A 10,000-nucleotide genomic window follows, 5' to 3' on the forward strand; every position below is an offset into this window, starting at 1 on the left:
TCAATCCGTCAATCCGTTCAATACTCTGTCAATCCGTCAATCCGTTCAATACTCTGTCAATCCGTCAATCCGTTCAATACTCTGTCATTTTGTTGAAAGTCAGACAACCAGCCCACACACCGAGGTGTGGTGCCGACCGGGTCCAGTGGGCTCTGGCCTTTGTCGGATGTCTTCTACTCGAGGTGTCCTTGACTTTCTATGATAGACATATTTCTGAAAACTGAGTTTCTGAAATCGTGCCCAAGGTGGCTTGGTTACCCCCTACCAAAATGGGTCACAGCCGTAATAGGCAAAGTCCCGAAGCGCTGGACCCTTCAGCGCTTCAGAGCTTCGCCCCTACTACTGCTCTAAAAGAATTGGTCCTGGTAATCCAAAAAATTTAGGGAAGCGCTGGAACCTTCAGCGCTTCGCTCATATCCCCCCTACTACGGCTGTAGCATAGGGGAACCGCCAGAAGCGCTGGACCCTTCAGCGCTTCGTCCCTACTACGGCTGTAACATAGGGGAACCGCCAGAAGCGCTGGACCCTTCAGCGCTTCGCTCATATCCCCTACTACGGCTGTAGCATAGGGGAACCGCCAGAAGCGCTGGACCCTTCAGCGCTTCGTCCCTACTACGGCTGTAACATAGGGGAACCGCCAGAAGCGCTGGACCCTTCAGCGCTTCGCTCCTATCCCCTACTACGGCTGTAGCATAGGGGGACCGCCAGAAGCGCTGGACCCTTCAGCGCTTCGCTCATATCCCCTACTACGGCTGTAGCATAGGGGGACCGCCAGAAGCGCTGGACCCTTCAGCGCTTCGCTCATATCCCCTACTACGGCTGTAGCATAGGGGGACCGCCAGAAGCGCTGGACCCTTCAGCGCTTCGTCCCTACTACGGCTGTAACATAGGGGAACCGCCAGAAGCGCTGGACCCTTCAGCGCTTCGCTCCTATCCCCTACTACGGCTGTAGCATAGGGGAACCGCCAGAAGCGCTGGACCCTTCAGCGCTTCGTCCCTACTACGGCTGTAACATAGGGGAACCGCCAGAAGCGCTGGACCCTTCAGCGCTTCGCTCCTATCCCCTACTACGGCTGTAGCATAGGGGAACCGCCAGAAGCGCTGGACCCTTCAGCGCTTCGTCCCTACTACGGCTGTAACATAGGGGAACCGCCAGAAGCGCTGGACCCTTCAGCGCTTCGCTCCTATCCCCTACTACGGCTGTAGCATAGGGGGACCGCCAGAAGCGCTGGACCCTTCAGCGCTTCGCTCATATCCCCTACTACGGCTGTAGCATAGGGGGACCGCCAGAAGCGCTGGACCCTTCAGCGCTTCGCTCATATCCCCTACTACGGCTGTAGCATAGGGGAACCGCCAGAAGCGCTGGACCCTTCAGCGCTTCGCTCATATCCCCTACTACGGCTGTAGCATAGGGGGACCGCCAGAAGCGCTGGACCCTTCAGCGCTTCGTCCCTACTACGGCTGTAACATAGGGGAACCGCCAGAAGCGCTGGACCCTTCAGCGCTTCGCTCCTATCCCCTACTACGGCTGTAGCATAGGGGAACCGCCAGAAGCGCTGGACCCTTCAGCGCTTCGTCCCTACTACGGCTGTAACATAGGGGAACCGCCAGAAGCGCTGGACCCTTCAGCGCTTCGCTCCTATCCCCTACTACGGCTGTAGCATAGGGGAACCGCCAGAAGCGCTGGACCCTTCAGCGCTTCGCTCATATCCCCTACTACGGCTGTAGCATAGGGGGACCGCCAGAAGCGCTGGACCCTTCAGCGCTTCGCTCATATCCCCTAGTATACACTGGGTAGTCTGTTCCTATCATTGTGCGGAAGGTGGCTTGGTTACCCCCTACCAAAATGGGTCACAGCCGTAATAGGCGAAGTACAGAAGCGCTGGAACCTTCAGCGCTTCGCCCCTATCACGGCTTTAAAAACCCGAGCGAAAAACTCTATGTCCTTAAACGAAATACCCGTTTTGCGCGGTCCATATCTCCGCGAAAACACAACGCACAGCCGGGACACTCATATCTAATTGTAGTACAAGTCTACCTCTACAAACACATCCGAGTGGATCCTGGATGCGACCTCCACAGCCGAGGCACGAGTCGGTCAAAGTAGGTCGCAGGGACCATATTACGCGCGCCATATCTACCCGGAAATAGAACGCAGAGCGGGGATACTCATGCCCAGTTGTCGAGCTGGAAGTCCTCTAACCACCCATATAAGATGAATAATAAACGGATACACACAGCCGATGCAGCGCGTGTTTGAAAACCGCCGATCGATCTTCATACTCTGACAAAATCACAGCGAAAAATCCTTAAACCAAATACCCGTTTTGCGCGGTCCATATCTCCGCGAAAACACAACGCACAGCCGGGAACCTCATATCTAATTGTAGTCCAAGTCCACTTCTACAAACCTATCCGAGTGGATCCTGGATGCGAGGTCCACAGCCGAGGCACCACGCGGTCAAAGTAGGTCGCAGGGGCCCTATTACGCGCGCCATATCTACCCGGAAATGGAACGCACAGCGGGGATTCTTATTTTGAATACACGGTCCCGACGTCCTCTAACTACCCATATAAGCAGAATAATAAACGGGTACCCACAGCCGAGGCAGCACGTATTTGAAAACCGCCGACCGATCTTCATACTCTGACAAAATCACAGCGATAGCGCCAATACTCTGTTTCCTTAAACCAAATCGCCGTCTTGCGCGGTCCATATCCCCGCGAATACACAACGCACAGCCGGGACACCTATGCCGACGTGTAGCCACCGTCAACCTCTAAAGACATGTGGAGGGTGATCCACAATCGGACACTCACAGCCGAGGCACGACGCGGTCAAAGTAGGTCGCAGGGACCATATTACGCGCGCCATATCTACCCGGAAATAGAACGCACAGCGGGGATACTCATGCCCAGTTGTCAAGCTGGAAGTCCTCTAACCACCCATCTAGACACTCCTATAAACGGATACACACAGCCGATACAGCGCGTATTTGAAAACCGCCGACCGATCTTCATACTCTGACAAAATCAAAGCGAAAGACTTAAACGAAATACCCGTTTTGCGAGGTCCATATCCCCGCGAATACACAACGCACAGCCGGGACACTTATACCCGATCGTAGACCACATCCACCTCTACAAACCTATCCGAGTGGATCATGGATGCGACCTCCACAGCCGAGGCACGGTGTGTAGTCAAAGTAGGTCGCAGGGACCACATTACGCGCGCCATATCTACCCGGAAATAGAACGCACAGCGGGGATTCTTATACTGAATACACGGCCCCGACGTCCTCTAACCAACTATGTAAACTGAATAATAAACGGATAACCACAGCCGAGGCAGCGCGTGTTTGAAAACAGCCGACCGATCTTCATACTCTGACAAAATCACAGCGAAAGACTTAAACGAAATCGTCGTTTTGCGAGGTGCATATCTCCGCGAATACACAACGCACAGCCGGGACACTTATACCCAGTTGTAGTCCACGTCCCCCTCTACAAAACTATCGGAGTGGATCCTGGATGCGAGGTCCACAGCCGAGGCACGGTGTAGTCAAATTAGGTCGCAGGGACCATATTACGCGCGCCATATCTACCCGGAAATAGAACGCACAGCGGGGATTCTTATACTGAATACACGGCCCCGACGTCCTCTAACCAACTATGTAAGCTGAATAATAAACGGATAACCACAGCCGAGGCAGCGCGTGTTTGAAAACAGCCGACCGATCTTCATACTCTGACAAAATCACAGCGAAAGACTTAAACGAAATCGTCGTTTTGCGAGGTGCATATCTCCGCGAATACACAACGCACAGCCGGGACACTTATACCCGATCGTAGACCACATCCACCTCTACAAACCTATCCGAGTGGATCATGGATGCGACCTCCACAGCCGAGGCACGGTGTAGTCAAAGTAGGTCGCAGGGACCACATTACGCGCGCCATATCTACCCGGAAATAGAACGCACAGCGGGGATTCTTATACTGAATACACGGCCCCGACGTCCTCTAACCAACTATGTAAACTGAATAATAAACGGATAACCACAGCCGAGGCAGCGCGTGTTTGAAAACAGCCGACCGATCTTCATACTCTGACAAAATCACAGCGAAAGACTTAAACGAAATCGTCGTTTTGCGAGGTGCATATCTCCGCGAATACACAACGCACAGCCGGGACACTTATACCCAGTTGTAGTCCACGTCCCCCTCTACAAAACTATCGGAGTGGATCCTGGATGCGAGGTCCACAGCCGAGGCACGGTGTAGTCAAATTAGGTCGCAGGGACCATATTACGCGCGCCATATCTACCCGGAAATAGAACGCACAGCGGGGATTCTTATACTGAATACACGGCCCCGACGTCCTCTAACCAACTATGTAAGCTGAATAATAAACGGATAACCACAGCCGAGGCAGCGCGTGTTTGAAAACAGCCGACCGATCTTCATACTCTGACAAAATCACAGCGAAAGACTTAAACGAAATCGTCGTTTTGCGAGGTGCATATCTCCGCGAATACACAACGCACAGCCGGGACACTTATACCCGATCGTAGACCACATCCACCTCTACAAACCTATCCGAGTGGATCATGGATGCGACCTCCACAGCCGAGGCACGGTGTAGTCAAAGTAGGTCGCAGGGACCACATTACGCGCGCCATATCTACCCGGAAATAGAACGCACAGCGGGGATTCTTATACTGAATACACGGCCCCGACGTCCTCTAACCAACTATGTAAACTGAATAATAAACGGATAACCACAGCCGAGGCAGCGCGTGTTTGAAAACAGCCGACCGATCTTCATACTCTGACAAAATCACAGCGAAAGACTTAAACGAAATCGTCGTTTTGCGAGGTGCATATCTCCGCGAATACACAACGCACAGCCGGGACACTTATACCCAGTTGTAGTCCACGTCCCCCTCTACAAAACTATCGGAGTGGATCCTGGATGCGAGGTCCACAGCCGAGGCACGGTGTAGTCAAATTAGGTCGCAGGGACCATATTACGCGCGCCATATCTACCCGGAAATAGAACGCACAGCGGGGATTCTTATACTGAATACACGGCCCCGACGTCCTCTAACCAACTATGTAAACTGAATAATAAACGGATAACCACAGCCGAGGCAGCGCGTGTTTGAAAACAGCCGACCGATCTTCATACTCTGACAAAATCACAGCGAAAGACTTAAACGAAATCGTCGTTTTGCGAGGTGCATATCTCCGCGAATACACAACGCACAGCCGGGACACTTATACCCAGTTGTAGTCCACGTCCCCCTCTACAAAACTATCGGAGTGGATCCTGGATGCGAGGTCCACAGCCGAGGCACGGTGTAGTCAAATTAGGTCGCAGGGACCATATTACGCGCGCCATATCTACCCGGAAATAGAACGCACAGCGGGGATTCTTATACTGAATACACGGCCCCGACGTCCTCTAACCAACTATGTAAGCTGAATAATAAACGGATAACCACAGCCGAGGCAGCGCGTGTTTGAAAACAGCCGACCGATCTTCATACTCTGACAAAATCACAGCGAAAGACTTAAACGAAATCGTCGTTTTGCGAGGTGCATATCTCCGCGAATACACAACGCACAGCCGGGACACTTATACCCAGTTGTAGTCCACGTCCCCCTCTACAAAACTATCGGAGTGGATCCTGGATGCGAGGTCCACAGCCGAGGCACGGTGTAGTCAAAGTAGGTCGCAGGGACCATATTACGCGCGCCATATCTACCCGGAAATAGAACGCACAGCGGGGATTCTTATACTGAATACACGGCCCCGACGTCCTCTAACCAACTATGTAAGCTGAATAATAAACGGATAACCACAGCCGAGGCAGCGCGTGTTTGAAAACAGCCGACCGATCTTCATACTCTGACAAAATCAAAGCGAAAGACTTAAACGAAATACCCGTTTTGCGAGGTCCATATCCCCGCGAATACACAACGCACAGCCGGGACACTTATATCTAACTGTAGTCCAAGTCCCCCTCTACAAATCTATCCGAGTGGATCATGGATGCGAGGTCCACAGCCGAGGCACGATGTAGTCAAAGTAGGTCGCAGGGGCCATATTGCGCGGTCCATATTTACCCGGAAATGGAACGCACAGCGGGGATTCTTATACCGAATCCACGGTCCCGACGTCCTCTAACTACCCATATAAGCAGAATAATAAACGGGTATCCACAGCCGAGGCAGCACGTATTTGAAAACCGCCGACCGATCTTCATACTCTGACAAAAAGCGCCGGGCGATCTTCATACTCTGACAAAATCACAGCCGTTTTTTATATCGTTTTGCGAGATGGATATCTCCGCGAATACACAACGCACAGCCGGGATACTCATACCTAATTGTATAATACGTCTACCTCTACAAACCTATCCGAGTGGATCCTGGATGCGAGATCCAGAACCAGGATCCATATCGCGCGGGTAAACGGCGGGAGTAACGAGGACTCTCTTAAGGTAGGGGACGTTACTGGGCTGCGCTGCGAAAGACGAGCGCCAAAACTCTGTTTCCTTAAACGGAAGCGCCGTTTTGCGAGGTGGATATCTCCGCGAAAACACCACGCACAGCCGGGACACTTATACCCAATCGTAGACCACGTCCACCTCTACAAACCTATCCGAGTGGATCCTGGATCCGAGACCCACAGCCGAGGCACCACGCGGTCAAAGTAGGTCGCAGTTGCCGTTTTGCGCGCTCCATCTCTCCGCCAAAACACCACGCACAGCCGGGACACTTATACCCTATTGTAGACCCCGACCTCCTCTAACCACCCATACATGCAGAACAATAAACGGATACCCACAGCCGATGCAGCAAGTAGTTCAAAAGCGCCGGCCGATCTTCGTACTCTGACAAAATCACAGCGAAAGACGAGCGCCAATACTCTGTCTCCTTAAACCAAATCGCCGGTTTGCGCGGTGCATATCCCCGCGAATACACAACGCACAGACTCGGCCCCTACGCCGAATAGTAGACCACGTCCACTTCTAAAGACCTGTGGAGTTTGAGCCACAATCGGACACTCACAGCCGATGCACGACTCGGTCAAAATAGGTCGCAGTAGCCACATTGCGCGGTTCATATCTCCGCCAAAACACAACGCACAGCCGGGATACTTATGCCGAATTGTAGACCCCGACGTCCTCTAACCACCCATCTAGACACTCCTATAAACGGATACCCACAGCCGATGCAGCGCGTAGTTCAAAAGCGTCGGCCGATCTTCGTACTCTGACAAAATCACAGCCAAAGACGACCGACAATATCGCCGGTCTGCGAGGTCCATATCTCCGCGAATACACAACGCACAGCCGGGACACTTATACCCGATCGTAGACCACATCCACCTCTACAAACCTATCCGAGTGGATCCTGGATCCGAGACCCACAGCCGGGGCACGATGTACGCAAAGCCGGTCACAGTAGCCGAGCGCCAATACTCTGTTTCCTTGAACAAAATCGCCGGTTTGCGAGGTGCATAGCTCCGCGAATACACAACGCACAGCCGGGACACTTATACCCAATTGTAGACCACATCAACCTCTACAAAACTATCCGAGTGGATCCTGGATGCGAGACCCACAGCCGAGGCACGATGTGGTCAGAATAGGTCGCAGGGGCCACATTGCGCGGTCCATAAACCCGGAAATGGAACGCACAGCGGGGATAATAATACCGAAATGTCGACCCAGACGTACTCTCACAACCCATAAGGCAGACCAATAAACTGACACCGACATAACCAATAAACTGACACCGACAAATGAATAAACGGACACCCACAGCCGATGCAGCACGTATTTCAAAAGCGTTGGCGATATTCGTCTCACAGCGAAAGACGAGCGCCAATACTCTGTCTCCTTGAACCAAATTCCCGGTTTGCGCGGTCCATATCTCCGCGAATACACAACGCAAAGACTCGTCCCCTACGCCGAATAGTAGACCACGTCCACTTCTAAAGACCTGTGGAGGAGGATCCAGGATCGGGCATTCACAGCCGATGCACGACGTGGTCAAAATAGGTCACTGTAGCCATATTGCGCGCTCAATATCTCCGCCAAAACACAACGCACAGTCGGGGTACTTACGCCGAATTGTAGACCTTGACGTCCTCTAACCAGCCATCCATGCACTCCTATAAACGGATAACCACAGCCGATGCAGCAAGTAGTTCAAAAGCGTCGGCCGATCTTCGTACTCTGACAAAATCACAGCGAAAGACGAGCGACAATATCGCCGGTCTGCGAGGTCCATATCTCCGCGAATACACAACGCACAGCCGGGACACTTGTACCCGATCGTAGACCACATCCACCTCTACAAACCTATCCGAGTGGATCCTGGATCCGAGACCCACAGCCGAGGCACGATGTACGCAAAGCCGGTCACAGTAGCCGAGCGCCAATACTCTGTTTCCTTGAACAAAATCGCCGGTTTGCGAGGTGCATAGCTCCGCGAATACACAACGCACAGCCGGGACACTTGTACCCGATCGTAGACCACATCCACCTCTACAAAACTATCCGAGTGGATCCTGGATGCGAGACCCACAGCCGAGGCACGATGTGGTCAGAGTAGGTCGCGGGGGCCACATTGCGCGGTCCATAAACCCGGAAATGGAACGCACAGCGGGGATAATAATACCGAAATGTCGACCCAGACGTACTCTCACAACCCATAAGGCAGACCAATAAACTGACACCGACATAACCAATAAACTGACACCGACAAATGAATAAACGGACACCCACAGCCGATGCAGCACGTATTTCAAAAGCGTTGGCGATATTCGTCTCACAGCGAAAGACGAGCGCCAATACTCTGTTTCCTTGAACCAAATTCCCGGTTTGCGCGGTCCATATCTCCGCGAATACACAACGCAAAGACTCGTCCCCTACGCCGAATAGTAGACCACGTCCACTTCTAAAGACCTGTGGAGGAGGATCCAGGATCGGGCATTCACAGCCGATGCACGACGTGGTCAAAATAGGTCACTGTAGCCATATTGCGCGCTCAATATCTCCGCCAAAACACAACGCACAGTCGGGGTACTTACGCCGAATTGTAGACCTTGACGTCCTCTAACCAGCCATCCATGCACTCCTATAAACGGATAACCACAGCCGATGCAGCAAGTAGTTCAAAAGCGTCGGCCGATCTTCGTACTCTGACAAAATCACAGCGAAAGACGAGCGACAATATCGCCGGTCTGCGAGGTCCATATCTCCGCGAATACACAACGCACAGCCGGGACACTTGTACCCGATCGTAGACCACATCCACCTCTACAAACCTATCCGAGTGGATCCTGGATCCGAGACCCACAGCCGAGGCACGATGTACGCAAAGCCGGTCACAGTAGCCGAGCGCCAATACTCTGTTTCCTTGAACAAAATCGCCGGTTTGCGAGGTGCATAGCTCCGCGAATACACAACGCACAGCCGGGACACTTGTACCCGATCGTAGACCACATCCACCTCTACAAAACTATCCGAGTGGATCCTGGATGCGAGACCCACAGCCGAGGCACGATGTGGTCAGAGTAGGTCGCGGGGGCCACATTGCGCGGTCCATAAACCCGGAAATGGAACGCACAGCGGGGATAATAATACCGAAATGTCGACCCAGACGTACTCTCACAACCCATAAGGCAGACCAATAAACTGACACCGACATAACCAATAAACTGACACCGACAAATGAATAAACGGACACCCACAGCCGATGCAGCACGTATTTCAAAAGCGTTGGCGATATTCGTCTCACAGCGAAAGACGAGCGCCAATACTCTGTTTCCTTGAACCAAATTCCCGGTTTGCGCGGTCCATATCTCCGCGAATACACAACGCAAAGACTCGTCCCCTACGCCGAATAGTAGACCACGTCCACTTCTAAAGACCTGTGGAGGAGGATCCAGGATCGGGCATTCACAGCCGATGCACGACGT

This window comes from Anarhichas minor, unplaced genomic scaffold (genome assembly GCF_050575085.1).
Source record: "Anarhichas minor isolate MPS153535 unplaced genomic scaffold, ASM5057508v1 ptg000199l, whole genome shotgun sequence".
Classification (NCBI taxonomy): domain Eukaryota; kingdom Metazoa; phylum Chordata; class Actinopteri; order Perciformes; family Anarhichadidae; genus Anarhichas; species Anarhichas minor.